Here is an 18,423-nt window from a genome sequence, read left to right on the forward strand (position 1 = left end):
CCCTTGTGACACATAACAGCCCTTACTGTGACTTAGCTTGCTGCAGCAGCCACGAAGTCCTGTCTCCTCTTCTAGCATCCCTGCCCCAGCACAGAGCAGCAAGCATGAATTTGGAGTTCTTGTGCAGGAATGTCTTTGGCTTTTAGTAGGCTTTGTGGACTTTTGTCTGGTGTTGAGTGAAGTCCCCAGAGATGGCAGAAGAGAATGGAGGTAGACTGGGCATGGAAAGCCACATTTGTACCCATGTGAGTGCCCTCCAGACCAGCCTATTGACTGTCTCTGCACTCCTCTGCTGTGGGCTCCTTCACAGCTCCAGCCCCTCGAGCATCGTGCCTCCTCAGCCTGTCCTTCAGCCCAGCAGTCTCCTCCACCCCTCTGATCGCCTGCTGTCCCTCTCTGATCTTTACGTGGGATCGATAAATGCGCACACCAGGCAGGAATACAGGTCCTTGCAAAGTTGCAGAGGGTCTTGTAAAGCCAACACAGCTTTTTGTCCAGAGGCAAGCCTAAAAGGCCACAAACTAGCAGAAGGGCTCCGCAGGGAATTCTCTTAGTGGAAATGCAGAGCTGGCGGAGCTGGCTCTCTTCGTTTTCCTTCCCACAGGCCAGAAGTTTTGCCTGGGGTGAATTTTCCACTTAGAAAAGTTGATTATAAAAATTGTCTTGCTAATTCTTCTCCTGACATCTTGGGTAAGATGTTAAGTCCTCAACAGCCCCTGTAGGAAGTGGTCTGCCAGGCTGCTGAAAGCAGGGATTCCTGTACTAGGGCTGCCTAATAACCACGGAGTGCTTTATCTTGTCTCTGGCACTGGTCTGCAGCAGGAGTCCTAGCTCTTTGCTGTAGCACGGTAGCACACCTAAGACCAGTGATTAAGAGCAGTGGCTGGAGCCAGCTAATGCTTCAGAGTCTCCAGGAAAGTTGCACTGTTGATTTTTTTTTTTTAAACATGACTGCTCTAAATTTACAAGCTATTTTATGGACTCATTAATTTTTCACAGGGGAAAGATAAATGAGTGGCTGGAGAGGAGCTCAGAATATGGGCTATTTACGCTTAATTTATAAATTATGAACTTGAAAGCTGACACTTTATGGTGCTTGGTATCATTTCATAATGAAATGGAATGAATCACTCTGCTTCTATGCGGGCTCTGGTGTAACATCCACATCTACACCGCCAGGCAGTTTCTGACAGCAGCGACTGAGCACTGCTCAGCCCGTGGCTGGCAGAGGGGTTTCCTTTGCAATCATCTCAGCTCATTTTCCTTGCACTTCCTCCCACTTTCCTCTGGCTGATGAGTGGCCCCCTTGCTCTGCAGCTTGCAGGTTACCCATTAGAGTCCAGGCATGGTCTGGGTAGACACCGTGACCCTGCTCTGACTTCAGAACCCAGTGGCTTCATCTCCGTACCCAAGGAAGCATGAGTCAGGCTCACTCACCCTGCTGTGACTCTACCAAATCACTCCTTGAGGTTTCTGCAGCATGAGAGGGAACTAGGGAAATCTAAGGCAGCTCCAATGGCACATTCATTCTGATTACATGAGGTATCTGGGACAGAGATAAGAGAACTTGCCCCTTCTGTGTGCCTGCTGTATTCAGGTGCCCCATGGAGTCTCCATGGGCAAACTCCTGGACTCCTGGAGGGGCCTCTGATGAGTCCTACGACAGGAGCAAGAAGCAGTGATGGCACCGCAAAGACAGAAGTGCAGAAGATCCGGGGAAATCCCACCATTTACATGATGCTTACAGGACTTTGATTGCGCTGAATCAGATGCAAATGTGTGCAAAGAAAGCACAGCCACAAGCTCATGTGGGACTAATTCAATATTCTCCCTTCACTGACACTGCTGCTTACGTGTCAGTCTGCCCTAAAATACTGTTTCTGACGTTAGATTAGCTCCGGTGTTTTCCAGCATTTTGGATTTATTCCTGACACTGGCCTCATTTATTTCACCACTTGGCCAGTGGCCATTTCTTGCCGAGCCTCGTCTCTAGATTTCGGCGTGAAATGAAATTTCACCACCTTGTTAGCCCTCCCTGCTGGCACACAGCCTCCCAGGGCGCTGCTCCGAGCGGGAGCAGCCTGAGAAGCTGGTCCCGTAGGCACTGGCCCGCACTGCCAGCCCTGCTCGCAGGCAGCCCCTCGGCTCTTGCTGGGACACAGGGCTGGCAGCATGGCGATTTGCCTCCCCGTATCTCAAGTCCCTCTTCCCCCTGATGAGATGCTTTGGAAAGGCCTCAGCACTTACTTAGGGTAACCCGTTGCCCTTGGCTTCCAGCTGTCCCACGGATCGCTGCAGTAGTCCCTTACCAGGGAAATGGGGTGGCCAGGCCAGCCCCAGGCTGGCTCGCTGGGCGGGCATCAAGCCACCCTTCGTGCCGTGATGTGCCCTCCCTGGCTTCTTGCTCCTGTATCTGAGGAACTTTTGGGGATTCCAGTGGTGCCAAAACTTTTCAGGCCGAAGCCTCCCCAAAGGTCTCAAGAGCAGGTTGTCATCAGAAATCCCTGAGCTTTCCTCCTCTATCCATGAGGTTCTGTGGGTTTCACTTAATGCTCTATTGTTCTTTCCCTACATGAAATTTCTCTGGTCTTGGGTCAGACTTGATTTTAATTGGTGTTTAGTATCAGGACTGTATTAAGAAAAAGTTGTCGTAACATTGCCAGAGCCTTGGCATCTGTATGTGCATCTGGATTGTGTGTCAGTTCACATCTTCTGGTACTTCCCTTGAGCGATGATTAGAAACGCTTGTGGCTGGATCTCACTAGCCATAAAACAGGCCTTCCATCAGCACAGCCTACCTGTGCGACAAGAGGCAGAAGCATTAGGCTTTGACAAGCCCTGCCCTGAACCTTCATGCGCAGGCTGTTCATGTCTGAGCGCTGGTTCTCCCCCGGGCTGTGGGCCCTCACTTTCTGGCTGTTGTGTTACACACAGCTCGAGCGAGGAGGGAAGTGGGGGCCACGTCTGACCCTTCAGCAAGGGAAAAAGAATTGTCTTTGGAGACAAAACGGAGCAGAGGAGGCAGGAGGCATTTAATTCTCACAGCAGACGCCGTGCTTGGAGGAGCCACAAGGCAGGGTCAGGAAATGTCTCTTCCCCACACCGACTGCCTTTCTCTCCAAACGCAGTGAGGCGCAGAGCGATGGGGCTGCAGCTCCAGATGGCAGGGCAGCGACACAGACAGCAGTGCTGGGGGAGAGACACGAGCGTGTCCGGAGAGCGTGGGGGTGAGCTGGTGAATAGCGATCCGGGGGGTCAGGCCGGGAGGGAGAGGGAAGAGCCACACCATTTTAGCTCCAGGTCAGCGCCTCCACAGGCTGGGCCCTGGCAGCTGGGGGAGTGCCTCTCCTATTTCCATTTTTATGATGTGGGTTTCCCAGATTTTCTTGGCTGGAGCAACGTGCACGAACTTGTTACCTGTTTTGTTAGCCTCTGCAACCTCGTACTGCGTAGGCCAAAGAATAAAAACATGTTCTGCCCTCACCTTGCTCCTGGGATGAGTTTGTTTGTCTGACATATGGTAACCCAGATTTATATTTCTGATCTATGCTAATAAATCCCCTTTTCATGGGGGAAGAATCAGGGAATGGGAACTTTGAACAAGGGACAAGGAACTGCTGGGAAAGCAAACATTGGTAAGTGCCTGCGCTGGGAAGACACCTTTCTAAACAAAACTGCTCCCAGAGCTATTGTCAGGGAAGCAACAGTCAATTCCTAAAGGAATTAATCTCCTCATAATCGCCTGTGATGAGTGTCTTTATCATACTAGCTGACTGATTGCACTGCTGTCAGCAAGGGATTACCGTTAATTGATTAAAATGTTGTTTCGCTGCGGTATGCACCTGACTTATTATCCGAGGGAGGGAAAAAGCCTTGGCTCAGAGAGAGGAGCTAAAAGAGTTGGGGGAGAAAGGAGGGAAGGAAAGTAGAATTTCCTCAAAGGATCTACTTAGAAATATAAAGCAGGTTGTCAGAAAAAATGCATTCAAAGGAATAATGTCTCTCAACCATCATATTTCAACTATAAGACCACAAGGAAATGAAATTCACCCTCACACTCCAACATGCCAATCTGATCCAGACATAGAAGGAAGCTGAACTGGGGAGCGCACGTTGCACTCATATGAAAATGTGAAATATAACAGCCAGCTAAGGAAAGTCAGCAGTTTAAGTGGTCAACAAATGAGACATTGTTTGAGCCAAGTTGGCTTTATTCCTGGTCTTCATAAGCCCACACAAGAGCTCTCTGGACTTTAGAGCAGATGATTGAGTTAGCTTTATTGTGCTCTTGCAAGCAAGCCAACAATGGCTTTTCCAATTTTTTTTTTTCTCCTGTTTTGTTTTATTTTGTTTTGATTTCAAAACATGGATGTCACACCTTTCTGGAGTGAATTCTTTTTTCCTCCCTTCAGAACAACAGTGAAAATGCTTGAGGGCCCCAGTCTGCAAGCACTGCTCCTGAACAAGTAACAAGGCTTCTCCCCGTGAAGTTATGCCCAGGGTAAGCAGTTACAAAGTTGAGCCTTTGGCCCAGAGAACTCATGCTGGCTTGGAAAGGTGCTAAGAACGCACTTGTAATTGCACAGTTAAAAAAGCCAATTAAAAAATGAATACCACAAACAGCACAGCTTAGTAAGAGGTGGGCCCCTTACCTTTGAGATAGAAATGCCACACAATTTCATCATTTCTACATAGCGGTTTAATGCCCAAAAGAGGCTGACAAATCTGTCAGTCTGACCACATATTTTCCACTTATTAAAATGAAATGTGTGTGACCATTTCTCCAAGCTGCTTTGGGAGTATCTACCTATTAAATTTCAACATAAAAGACTTCCCTTAGACTTTCCACTCCTCAAAAAACTCCTTTCCACGTTGGCAGCTCCCACAGGAGGATCTGAGACTGCAGTGACCTTCATTATTTGGAAAGCCTGAGGGACATAACGTCCCCAGGACATACTGCGGTGCAGTGGAGAGGTGCCAGACTTGCACGCTGGGTGATCACAAGCACACTGCTCACAGCATCGTCGCTTCATGCGGCCCCACACCGGAGGAGCAGGCTGAGCACTTTCACAGAGGCTGAACTTGACCCTGAGGAGCAGCTTTGTTCTTCTTGGCCAGAAGTGCCCAAAAGCTATGCAGGGAAAGCACAGGTGCAGATGATATTAATGCTCAGAAAGGGAGATTGCTGTGATAACTTGGTGAAAAACCTGTGCCATCTGAGCTCCCCCACTGTAGACCATACTGCAAAGAGGTTTTTGATGGCAAAGAGTGGCTCAGAAATCTTAGCTTCCCTCCCCGACCACCCCTGCCAGCTCGTGGCCTGCAGCCTGCTGGCACGTCCACATTCCTTCCCGTTAAACAGGGAGGGAAAAGAGTGGAAGCTGGTAGGAAAGAGTGGCAGATAGATATCCAGCCCGCTAGGATAGGTCGAACGTGAAATGTGGCTTGTGGGATGTGCTAAGAGCCTTCTCTGAAAGTAGGGGATAAACCTCTTCTGTGTAAAGTCACCAACATTGGCCGAGCTGCTGCAGATCCAGAGCTCAGCTGTTGTCAGGTTCTTTTTGCTGATGCAGACCAAGCGCTAGTGAGGGAAGTGCCCTCATTTTATTACACAAACAGCAATACATATCAGTTTTTAAATACTCAGATAATACTCAGATACAAAGGCTTCAAGCTGTGCATGCTTTTAAGGTCCTCTTACAGACCTCTGTCTAATAAAAATCTGTTTGGCTTTTGTTGCTGTTTTCTTTTACTTATTTAGAGGAGAAAAAGCCTGCTTTCACCTTGATGGCCTCCCCAGCCTTTTGCTTCCATGGGCAACTGGGTATGAAAACTGGGATAGCATACCATTAGCTGGTCAAAACAGAGGACATCTGATACTATGTTGGTTGCATTCCCTTTGAGACTTATCTTGTTCTTCCACTTTCCCATTCTTTCTATGTGTTCCCATCCCCGTTCATTTCAGTTCATACCCATCACTGGGAGACTGCATTGAGTTGACTGTGCTTTGGGTGGGCCCTGTAAACACACACACAGACACACACAGACACAGACACACACAGACACACAAACAGACAGACAGACACACACACATGAAAACATAGCCTCAGGCAGTCCTGCCCACGGCTCCCTGCAACAAAATCTGTGAAGATGACATTTCCCTGTGAAGAACATTTAGTACCGTAGTGGGGTTTCCAGTTTTCTCCCTATTTCTATCTCCACTGTTAACTCAGGCTATCATTCTGGGCAGGTGTCTGTCTTTGGTCTGCCCCTTCTGTTCAGTGGACAATACAATACTTCTGCCTTCTCACTAAACCCTGTGTCGGAAGATGAAAGAAGTTTGAGAAATCCTTGTAAACCCTGGCAAAAATACAAACTGTTATAGGTGCCAGAAATGAAAAACAGTGAAATAACCATCTGGAAATAATAGTAATAGTTCCACAGAAACATAAAAGCATAACTTATGATATTCATAGCATGGCTGAAAATGCTTATTTTTTCCCTATGTTGAAATACCAATTTCTGAAGCATATGCAAAGAAGTTAGGCTGCAATTTGATAGGATGTGCTGCCCTGAAAATTTTGCTATCAAGCACATCTTAAATTGAGTGATGACTGCTGCATAGTGACATTGCCTCTATTTCTGTCCATCAGTAATAGACAGCAGGCACCTGTGAGCGATGGTATATCAGCTTCTTAATTGCATTGTAATGTATATAGAGTTTCTGCAGCACAGATTAGGACACTATGTGACCTTGAGAGTCCTGAGACAGCATGTTTTAATACTACTTTTTGCAGGAGGTGATATCTTCAACCTCAGCCTTAACCCTGGTAGTCCTTTACTTCAGCACCTGGTAGGACTTTGAGACAGACGGGCAATGATGAGGACTTCACCAGTTGGTTTACAAGCCTCAGATGTAGCCCTCTGTCCTGAAGTGAGGAGAAGTCTTTCTGGGGAGAAGGCCCAAGCTGTGGTGGCTCTGGGTGCACTGCAGAGGCAAATTTGGTACCTGCTCCTCCAGCCTGTCATTCAAAAGATTTGAGCCTACATTCTTGCTTTACCATCTGTGTCTTTGTATTTTAGGAAGAAGAGATGCCCTCCTTGCAGAGCTCCCATGCACCAAAGGCCAAAATATCCAACAGCGTGACTCATGTGCCTCTCTGTCACAGGTATGAAAAAGAGGAAACCCTTATTAATGGGAATTTAATTTATATTATGTGTCCTACCTACCCAATGCTCTTGTAAACTGAAGAACAGGTGAATTTATAATGCTGGAAAGGACCATGCTAGGCATGATAGATACATTATCATAATAAGAAACAAGAATAAATGTAATAGAATGAAATAACAATACTTCCAATTTAAATGGAGATACCAGCTCTATCCAAGCAGTCCTGAAGAAATACATGGTATGCAACATAAGTACATAGTATTCAACATATGCAACTGCACTAAGCAGTTCAGGGAGGAATTCTTCATTCTTGTGTCTCCAGTCCTGGAGCCTTTGGGAAGCACGCTCTCCTCTCCACTGAGGGTAAAAAATTCTTCTCTTTAGACAGGAATGAAAGCTTGCACACTTAGTGACGCCACTTGTTTCACTGAGTGGACATAAATGAGAGCATAGGTTGCCTGTCTCCCTCATGCATTAGTTTTGAGAATTCAACTATGTGAGCACACAGCTCCTCCTACATTTAAATCAACTGTTCTGTTTGCAGATCATGACCCTCTTGTCCTTTCTGCATTGCTAAATGGGGCAGGGTGGGGTGAGGATCTAACTGGGATCCAATGTGCTGTGAATGTGCACTTTTGTGTGGAGTTAGCTGGGAGAAGTTGAGTCACTGATCTCATTTTCAGAAGAGAGCGGATTAAACAGAAGGAAAGACTGTTTCCTTAAGACTGACATTTACAAGTATATGAATGCACTCTTAAATGAATGATAATCTGTTAATCTACTCCTACCTGTGGTTTGTCTCAGAACACTTTTCAATGTTATCTGAGATGCATTATTATCTGAGGTGGGCTGGTCGACAGATTTGTACTGCACAGCTTATCAGCATGTTGTGGAGTGTCCATTTAGGTTTTTGCATTTTTTCTCCATATTTGTTCACTGCTAAACCACATTGCCACCATTCAAAAGTCAGATGATGCCAAAAAAAGAGAGTTCCTCAGTTCCCTGACCTCCACTGACATCCTGAATTTCTCTACTGTGTTTCCAAACAGGTCCTCAGCTCTTAGGTCTTTTTTTCTGACCTCAGATGAGCAATCTGATCTGATCACAAGTAAGATCCTCATTTTGGGCATGCCTGAGTGCACGTTGCACCACAAAGTCTTAAATTCAGGCTGTAGGCTCCCAACATTTTTTTCTCTCTCATTCTGAAGTGAGCAGGAGAGAAGTGGTTGATTGTTTCCTGGGACTTGTAGAGCTCCCAGTGAGTGGCTGAAAGGTCATCATTTAGTTCAGGACAAACTGCCTCTGGGCAGTTTTGGTAATAGACAGAAATGCAGACAGTCAGATGGGTACTTGTCCTGGGTAAGAACAGCTGATAATAATGGCTGATCATTCCTATAACACCACTACATTTATTTTTTTATAATACTGTGAAGAACTATGACAAAATAATTTCTCTAGAAGAATGCAATTTGATAAAGGTATAAATGGAATATAAAGGTACAAGTGGAAGCATTGATCTACAAGGTGAATTACAATATTATTAAAAAATCAATGAGTAGTTGAAACTGCAAAATACTGGTAGTTTAGCATCACTCTGAAGAGTTAATAGCACTTTTCAAAACATCCAGACTATTCAAGTAGGATACAAAATGTGTGAGGGGTTAAATTACAGGGCATCTCACTTTCCTGATGTCTGGTAATGGAAAATGGAGCTTTTCAACTCTGGGTAACTTCGGGATCTACTAATATGACTGAGAGTTATGACTGCCCTCTGTGAAACAGTGTCTTTTTCTCCAGATGAAAGATCTCTCTCCCTCTGTCTATCTTCTCCTCCCTCAATGTACCTCTCATATAATCAGGTTTGGTACTTTTGATGGGGAGAGTATACAAATGCCTCACCAGCACAGTGAGAGGCTGTGTACAACCTACTGCTACACCAGGGATGGAAAAGGGTACAAGGGGGTCATGCAAACTGGATGAAAATCTTATCCTGAGAGATCTGAAAGGATGATCTTGTATAAACACTTTAAATAGTTTTGAAAGTGCTTTTTAAATACTGAGGCTATGCAGTCTTATTGCATTGAGTGACTAAAACCTAAGCAACTGTACTGCTTATACTCTGTGTGGAAATGAAACCGCTATACAGAGCAGTTTCTTCCTGGCGGCATGGGAAAAGAGTTGTCACTGTCTTGCAGCATCTATTGGCATTACATTTGTCACGTCTTCATTTGCTGGGGCTGCTCTGTGGATGAACACAGGATATCCATCTGCAGTGCTGCCAATCAATAATTTTCATCAACATTCACTTAATTTTTACTGTAGAAAACAATAACACTGCACCAGGAGATAAGGACAAGCCAGTGTCTGAGACAGCTTGGCATGTTTTGATATTATCTCTCTATCACTGCTGTTCTGAGATTCTCAAATGAGCTCAAGTCAACACAGCCCATATTATACAAGGACACACAAGGTATCTGGAGAGTTCACTTGTCGTTCTGCTGGACAGCAAGACTGCCACCTTTTGTAAAGAAACTACTCCTTGGGCAGGGTCTCTGCAGCAATGAACAGCTGCGATGAGCTCAAGCTGCTGGACAACTTAGATATTTACAATCGTGGTTGGGTCAGACCCCACCAACTGCAATCATGAGGAAATCCAGTATAAATCCCTTTTTTATTTAAGCAGAAATGAAAATCAAAGAACAGATGTGAGGTAGTGGACAAAGAAGAATTCTAAGGTTGTCCCACTGAGGTAACATCAGCACTGCTTGCTGGGTTAAGGAGCACCAGTTTTACCCTTGTGCTACTGTACCAGAGATTGTGTTGCTGACAGGTCTCCTGTCAGTTGTTCTTACTCTTTGGGCCATGAAATAGAGCCAGAGTTGTTTTCCTTCCTTTCAGAGTATATACCAGAAGTTTCTAGAGCAGGTTCTGGCAACCCCCAACCCAACCCGTGGCCTCAGTGGATCTGGCACTGTTAGACCATGCACCGTAATGAGCCCAGAGCACCTTCCGTGGCTCAGCCTGCACTGCGCCCACGGGATACCAGGACAATTCTTTGACTTGCCTCTTGATGGTGAATTTCTCTTTAATGAAACCCCTGTCAGTGGGCTGCTAGGTTGTTCTCACCAGAATGCTCTCGCTGAAGCCTAGTACAAACGCCATAGCCTAGCATGGTACAGGAGGGCTTGATGTGCCATATTCTCTTGGGTGCTATCACGACACTAGCTGTCAGGGTCCAAAGGGCACTAGTAGCTCTTAGCAGCCTTGCCCAGCCCCACCTGGGGGCTCCACCTGCAGCCCCTGCCCATGGGCTCAGGAGCAATACTTAAGCTCAGCCCTGGGCCTTCACTTTTATGTAGAGCTGTGTTGTATGGTGTTGGTCCCTAGGTTGTCTCTGCTTGTGCCTGGTGGTATTGTGGTGCTCTAGCCCTGTGGGCTGACTTCCTGGCTTGGCTTAGGACCTGACCCATCACCATGAGCTTGCTCGATCTGGCCTGCCTTGCTCAGGTACTGTGGGAGGGGGCCTGGCTTGTGAGCCCCCTGCCCTGCTGGCTCTGTTGCTGTGTCTGTTTCCCTGCCCATTAGGGAGCAACCAGTCCTTGCTGCTTTCTGACATTAGCAGAAGTGCTAAAGGGCCCCTGGGATAATCTTTAGGGCCGAGAGCTAAATTCTTATAAAGTAGAGATCCCCATGCCCTATCTGGGTGGTAAGCCTGTTGCATCCAGTTTGGGTTCTTGTACTCAGTGAGGTTGTGTTCTTTGGCCTTCCGGCACCTCCTTGGTGCTGGTCCCAGTGTTTGTCCAACCACCTGCTGCAGCAGGGAGAGGCAGCTGGGGCTGGTAAAGCTAATCTTATAACTCTGCAGCATCCTTTGCACTGGCAGCCAACCAGCCACCTCAAGCTTGGCACGTGCAGTGAGGGAGAACTAACCAAGAGCCTCCTGCTTGGCCTCTGTGTTAGTGTTTCCCGTCGGGGCAGCAAGGGGCACGGACAGCTGGCAAAAGGGATGCAGGCAGGGCAATGGCCTTGGCAGGCTGTTTTTCCTAAAAGGCCAGGAGCCAGCCTTTGCTCTCAGACACGCATGATTTCCAGTGGGATCAACAGCGAAAACTGAAGGTAAGGTGAAGTCCCATAAAGCAGATGCAGTGCCATGATCAAAAGCAAAGTAGGAGTTAAAATTGATATTCAACTTGTCAAATTATCTCATCTGAAAGTAATTTTGCAGGGACTGCACAAACACAGCAAGTAGGGATCCTGCAAGTGAATTTGAATTACTTGAGAAGTGCTCAACAAGCCTCTATCTGTTTTTACTTTTTGAATCTTATTTTTAAATTGCCTGTGTTGGCTGTATGCTTCTTATTTTGGGTGTGTACTGTGTAATTGGGAGAGAAGGGTCAGAATCCTGGCTCTTAAGTGAAGGCAGATGCCCCTTTTGCTTGTTGCCTTTAAAACTTTCTTAAAGTGGGATAATGTTTCTGCATGGAGCTATTCAGTGTTATTTGGTGGAAAGGATGAAAGTAGTGCCAAATATCAGCTTTGAGTATAATAGCACCTTTGAATAGGGATTAGACTCCTGAGTTCATTTCTCTTCCTTCTTTCCTTTCAGGCTTGTTCAGACAGCTACACGATTTCTCCTATAAATTTGCAACTTTTTTCTAGAAAACAATTTTAAACAAGCAAATGTCATCATCACACATGAATATTTGCAATTCAGATGCCACAGGATGGATATTCATATCAAGTGTTTGCGCATTCATCCCTCGTGAGAACTAACATCACATGGCTTATTTGAATCATCCCAAACAATCAAATTGGCTTAATCAGTAAAAATTACATAATTATATCTACTGTGGTTTATAATTAAAGGATGAATGTTGGAAAGAAGCTCCCACAAAGCCTGTGGTGAGGAGAGCTGCAGAGGAGGTGCAGTCTGCAGCACCTGTGCTGGTGTGCTGGGTATGCCACTGGGTGCAGGGAGACGGGAGCACGGTCCTGCAGCCAGAAATGCTTTGTTTACTGTGCCCTGATGTGCATCCAGCTTTGAGTCCTGTTTCTTCTTAATTGCATTATGCTGTAAGTCACACACTGTAAATGATTAATCAGCTTGAATTGTCATTTGGACAGGGTTTGTCCTGGATGGCTCAGGCTGGAGCTGCACACACAGCTCTGGTTTCTGAGGGAGTCATGATTTCAAAGCCAAGTGCAGGCAGGGAACATGAAAGGTCCCAAAACAAGTATGCAGCTCAGGACAGAAAGAAGAACTCAGGTGTTCTTTAGATAAGTGTGCCAAAAAACAACTGTGCAGCATCCTTTGAACCCTGATGGACCTGGGAGGAAGGGGAGGTGTTGCTGACTGCCCTCACTCCTGGCTGGGTAGGCCAGCCTACTCCTGTAGGATGGGCAAGAGAGCACTTTGTATCCCCCTGTGCCCTCCAGGGTGGCTGTGCTGCTCCCTCAGGGAGTGGGCATCCAGAGACTGCCCAGAGAACTGGTGCTCACTGCTTCACTGGAAATCCCAGCCTCACTTCTGAAACTGGTGTGTAACTCTGTGTGGGCGATGAAGACTGACTGCGGACACAGGTAACAGGCAGAGGTTTTTCAGTGGTCACAGGAGAAGAGCAAAGAGATTTCCTGGATGTCCCAGCGGTCATGTCCTGTGTCTCTATCAAACACAAAGCTTTCCCAAGCCCTGCTGCCTGGATTTCTTATTTCACTTTAGTGCTTTTGTTGCAGGAAGGGTAGAGGGGGAGCAGCTCCGACCTTCTTGAATCCCTCAATCTTTCGTGTTAGAGATTCACTGAAGAAACTTGTGCCCTGAGCTACTGCAATTGCCTTTCACCTCCTACTCCACCATCTCTCTGGCAATATATCCACACAGACTGATCCCTGGGGGGACCTCTCACTTGCTCCTGGAGCACGCTGCAACCCAAGGGCTGTTCCCATCTATCTGCTCTCACCAGCCCTACTCAGAGCCAGTCTCCAGGGCAGTTTCAGCTCCTCCAATATGTTTATGAATAAAAAAGCCCAACTACAAGTGGGAGATGGGCTTTCTTCTGCACTTTACACTGTGACCAGTTCATGGAAGGGTTCTCCTTTGGGCCAGACAAGGAACTGCACGAGACTGTGGTCTGTGCAACGCTGTCCCCAAGCTCCCTGTGCTAGCTGACAATTGCACTCCACCTGCAAACAGCCCCACCAGCCCTGTGGTCCTTGCTCTGTGCTAATAAATGAATTGAAAAAATTGTCTGTTCATGGCCAATCTGTGCTCAAAGGGATGTGCTGTGTCAGATGATCCCTTATGAATTATTTGCCTGGCACTAATGGGAACGTAGCAGCAATGAATGGATAAATATGCCCTCTCCAGGAAAAAATTTGGTTCCTTAATGGAGATGCAAGGGAAGTCATTTATCCTTAATGTTTAAAATAAAAATTGCCTGATTGTTAGCAGTGATTTATTGGTTTTGCTTGGGTCCTACAAATGGAGTGGATTCGGAAGGTTAAACCCAGATGAGCTCATGCTGTTCAGCTGGATGATATTAGGAGTTAATCCCTTTGCATGGTTCCCTGTTCTGTAATACCTCTCAAGCCTGATGATTGCAGCTGTATTTTAAAAGCTTTTTTAAAAGATAATCTGCTGGAAATGTGAAGCTGGTAGAAATAAAGAATAGTCTCTTCTTTCCATGGAAAAGACACGGTATTTGTTTCCACACTTAAATTTTTCTTTGAACTGACTTGCAAAACAGATTCAGGATTGATTAGAGCCTTCCAGTGATGCCTCGTAAAGTCAAATCTCTTTTGGAGATGTAACTGGTAGCGGTTCCCACAACTGCTGTAGGTAATTACAGGTCTCCTTCATAAATCTAATAACGTGCTTGTTTCATGGCTGCTAAGTAACTTTTGTTCCATGTGGTTTTTCTTTGCTTTGTGTTGCTGGCACTTAGGATGGCTGGCTTCTGGAGTCTTTGGGCTGCCATGTGCTTTAAGCGTAGCTTATCACCAACCAGACAATTTTATAGCCTTCCAGTTATGAGATTATCAAATATATGTATAAGAAATGTACCCTGTGGCCTGAAACTGTGTGCTCAGTTGACCTAGGGGTCCCAGCAGGGGTTATTTATTTGATTCCCATGCTAACAGAATGTTCTAGGGATTTGCTGCTTACATGTCAAATCCCCGTACTGGGTTTCTGAGCCATCCACCGAACAGTTGATCCACTCATCCAGGTTAACCTTCGTGTTCCCATCTGTGTCGCAGGGCTTGGAGATGGAAAGTGGATTGCAAATACCAGATGAGCTCTCTTTGAAGAATTGTGGGAACACTGCAGTGCCCGAAGTGTTTGCAACATGCCTCAGAGCTAAATATCAATTAAAGAAATCTTTCTTCTGAAAGAAAGCCAGAGTGTTGCTAACTCTGGCTTGCTTTAATTCTCATGAGTTTTTTTCTACAGCTTCTGTGTAAAAAGCAAAAAGTCCATATGGTTGCAGAGAAACATTATCTAAGCAAATAACTTAAAAATCAGAAAGCAGAGTAAAGTGCTTTGTATAGGTAAGCATGTGGTCCTTTTACAGACTGAGTTTAAATGCAGAACTGCAGAACACTGCTTTAGATGGCTCTCCTTAGTGAGAGACCAGACTGAGGCCAGCGAGGAAGAAGCTTTCTTTTCTGTAGAAATATTTGGTGTGTGAGCTGTTACTCAAAGCTCCTTATGGGCACATGCTCTTTGTGAAGAAATGAACCCTGCAGGCACACTGCAAGGGTGCTGCTTCCAAGATTTCTGTGATCTATAAGTCAGTCAAGTAATTGCGAGGGCCTGACTTTTGATTTAGGAATGCTTAGGCCTGCCAGTGCCAGGAATGAAGCAGAGAGTAATAGAAATGGGGTTTGGAAGGGAACTAAGTGATGAAGGAGAAACAGATGGAAGAAGAAAAAGCATGGTATTGTGCCATTTGTACTTTTCTTTTCAATTGGTATTTCTTTTTCACGTTTCCTTGATTCTTTTCCAACTCCTTCCTCTGTTCTCCTTTTCTGTTTCTCACCTGCTTAGGTTCAAATAAATGCTAGAAAACATTGGTCCTGTTTTTTATCTGTAGAAATGTGTGGAAGAGATTAGAGTTTAAGGGACCTCAGTTCTAGGCTGGATTTTGTGACTAAAATAGATTATATTCTTGTCCAAATCTATGTACTGTTAATATTGGCTCTTCTGGTGTCAGAAAAGTTGGTCTTAAAGTTCCTGAATTTAGCTCAGTGGGGCCAAAAAGGAGGTTATCTGTGCTAGACATGGAATTTTGCTGCCTTATTTGACTGGAATAGTTCTCAAGGTGTAGTCTTTCAGATTGCTCTCCCTGGTGTAGGCTGAAAAGCCTTCTAGTTGAGTCTGAACTGCGACATGAAAAATATTTTGGCTCTCCGCTATCCCTCTGATCTTTGGCAAATCTGATCTCAGTGCAGCTATTCACCAGAAACACTTCGTGTCTCCCAGGAGTAGGAGAGGCAAGTCGTTCATGTTTATAGCATCTGAGCGTTTCAGGGTGGTGAGGAGCATACAAATACCCATGGAAACAGGCAAGTTTCTAGAGCAGTAATTTGTAAATACCCCTCTTATTTAGTGTATGATAGCTAGTAATTTGTGACTTGCTTGTAAATGAACACGGGTAGCGTCTGTTTAGTTTTCATATAAAGCAGCAGTAATAGGAACTGAGCCTAAACTAGGTTGTATCAAATGTCTGCCAGTGCTGTTGCCCATGCTAGTGCTGGCCAGAGTTGTTTCTGTGGGCTCTTTTGTGAGGCACCTGCGTGTCACCACCCTAACAAGCCACTCAGCATGTTCTCCGTATCTGATAATATAGCTTGCATTACCCCAAAGCCACTGTACAAATCAACTCAGTGAGATGGGAATCCAGTCTGTAAACTTCAGGTTGGCATTACAAGTGCTGGCAGGAAGATGGGTAACTGAAGTCTGGCTCACCAGTGCTGTGCACCTAACTGGGTGGCTGTGTAAGTGCCTCTTGGAGGTATGAAAGAGGCTGAAGAGTCCCTGATGTTGTATATTTAGTTAAGCGTGGAGCTGTAGGAGGTGCTGCTGCCTGCTGAGCACTCAGCAAACCAGCTCTTTATTTCAGACTTCAGCTGTACTTGGAAAAGTATGGGGAGTGCTCCAGGGATGTAACCTCCAGGAGGTACCTTCTCGTCCCCTGTGCCTCAGGTAATGCACATGGAAATGAGATGCAGTGCATTTTAGAGTGGAAACAAAGAAGCACATCTGGAAAAGGAAGCAAAACTTTGTGCCTGCCCAGTTTAAAGAAATGATGTGTTGTTATTTAACTGGAGGGGATTTTCGTATTAAGATTTACTGGGGAAAAAAGCTTCAGCAGGCTATGCCAGCAGAAGGCATAGGTAATAAAGTTTTTGCAGCTCTTGTTGGCCACGTTTGTGGTTTCTGTTATGAGCTGAGATGTGGACTCTGCTGCAATATCCCCAAAAGGGAAGGAAGAAATAAACCTAAAGCTTTTCTGCAATGCTTGAAGTTTAGGTATGTTCTATGTATCTTTAAAAATGAGAAATCAAGAGTGATGAAAAGATTGAGTTGTTCAAATCTTACTTCAACCATCATGCATTTTGGCTGCAGTTGTATTAATTTAAGTCCTTCTATAAACTTGGTTGAATAATGACTTCTTCAAAAGAAATAATGTTCTTCTAACTTGCTGGATTTCAAGTATACCAGCAGAGCAGTGGATATGTGTGTACTTAGGTTGTGATCTTGAAAAAAATCTTTTGCCAACACCACTATTAAGAGTTTATAAAGGCACTAAGATATAGATTAAAGCAATGTCTCGGTTTACATACATGTTAAAAGACAAAGTGATGAGAAAATTTTAGTTAAGTTTCAGCACAAAGCTGGGTTAATTATGATGTACTTCAAGTTTTTTATGCTAAGACCCAGATAAAATTACACAATAAGCTAGGACCAGCGTTTTTGATGGTAAAGAGGAACTCCTTGGAGTTCTCAGATTTCAGCGCTTCCTAACAGCAAATTAAATACAGACTTGATAAATGCTATATCGTGCTAACAGGAAGAATCATTTAAAACCATGTAAGAGTACTTAAGAGTTAACTAATTAACTAATGACTTGGGAAAGGGTGTGAATGTCACTGCATTGCCCAGCAAAGTTTGCGTGACAGGTTAAGAAATGTCAGGCAACCAGAATATGCAGGGCTGAGCGTGTGGCAGAGCTTGTGCCCTTACCTGGGGCGATGGCCAGGCCTCAATGACCTGGGAGATGCATTAGGAAAGCTGGGACTGAATAAACTGGAAATGGACTCCAGAAGCTCTCACAATAAGCCTGTTACTGAAACAGGGTTTTTAAGCAGATGAACAACAGAAAAATTTCTTCCTACCTCTCCTGTTTTTACTCCATTATAATCTGGTTTCTTGTCTGAACACCCTGGAATAGAGCACAGATGTAACCTGGAGCTGGCAAGTGGCCTGGGCTGTTCAAGTGGCTGGGTTGCTGTTAGGTGGAGATCAGGTGGCCCAGAGAAGGATGAGTGCAGCCTCCCTGTGATACCCCTTATTGGCCAAATTCTGGTGTAGACACAGCGAGAGGGAAAACCGAAATCCTTCTGTGAGGGATCACATTGGATCTGGGAGGCAACACTTTAGCTGCCTGTGGTGGTCAGGAGCTTTTCAGAGTCTGGGGATAAAGGGTAAAAGAATAAATCTCCGAGGCTGTGACAAGGCCTTCACCTTGCTGCCTGCGGGAGCTTCTTCCTGGCTGGCAGAGCAGCTCCCAGGTACCTGCTGGTCCCAGCGAAGGCATCTCCCTCTCAAGACACTGCCTCAGAGCCCAGCTGGCTCCGTGGTTGCTTTGGGCTTCAGCAATCGCTGAGGTCATGACTGTTGCAAAACGCTGCTCCTGTGACCTGTTTACAGCACAGCTCAAAGACTAGGTAGGGAATCAAAGCCACATCTTTGGGGTTTTAGCTCTGAGGACATGGTTTAGCCCTGTCAGGCAGTGGTTTGAACTGTGGTGTACAATTTGGCAGCAACGCGCTTCCCTAATGTGGTTATGGTGGAGTATTAAAGCTGGTCACTTCTGTGTTAAATCTTCCTGTAATGCTTGCCTCTTCCCCTGCTTCCTGCCTCTGCTTCTGTGCTGATGGGAACTCCCGGTGAAGTGTTTTGATTTTCCTTCTCTAGAAGATGTACAGAAAAATGGATTGCATGTAATAACACCTGCATAGGCAGAGCTTTT

General features: G+C 45.5%; 2 long non-coding RNA genes across 2 annotated transcripts in view; both read left to right on the plus strand.

The window, feature by feature from the left end:
* The window catches only part of LOC136791239 (uncharacterized), a 45,417-nt gene extending 38,099 nt beyond the window's left edge, over positions 1-7,318 (plus strand). The window contains exon 3 of the long non-coding RNA XR_010832801.1: positions 7,084-7,318. This is a non-coding gene — a long non-coding RNA (uncharacterized lncRNA). The remainder of the gene's footprint in view (positions 1-7,083) is intronic.
* Positions 7,319-10,532: 3,214 nt separating this feature from the next.
* LOC106031693 (uncharacterized) lies at positions 10,533-14,203 on the plus strand. The gene is made up of 3 exons (XR_001204408.3): positions 10,533-10,678; positions 11,037-11,287; positions 11,778-14,203. It is a non-coding gene; the product is annotated as an uncharacterized lncRNA (long non-coding RNA).
* Positions 14,204-18,423: the final 4,220 nt, after the last annotated feature.

The sequence above is a fragment of the Anser cygnoides genome, chromosome 7 (genome assembly GCF_040182565.1).
Source record: "Anser cygnoides isolate HZ-2024a breed goose chromosome 7, Taihu_goose_T2T_genome, whole genome shotgun sequence".
NCBI classification, from domain to species: Eukaryota; Metazoa; Chordata; class Aves; order Anseriformes; family Anatidae; genus Anser; species Anser cygnoides.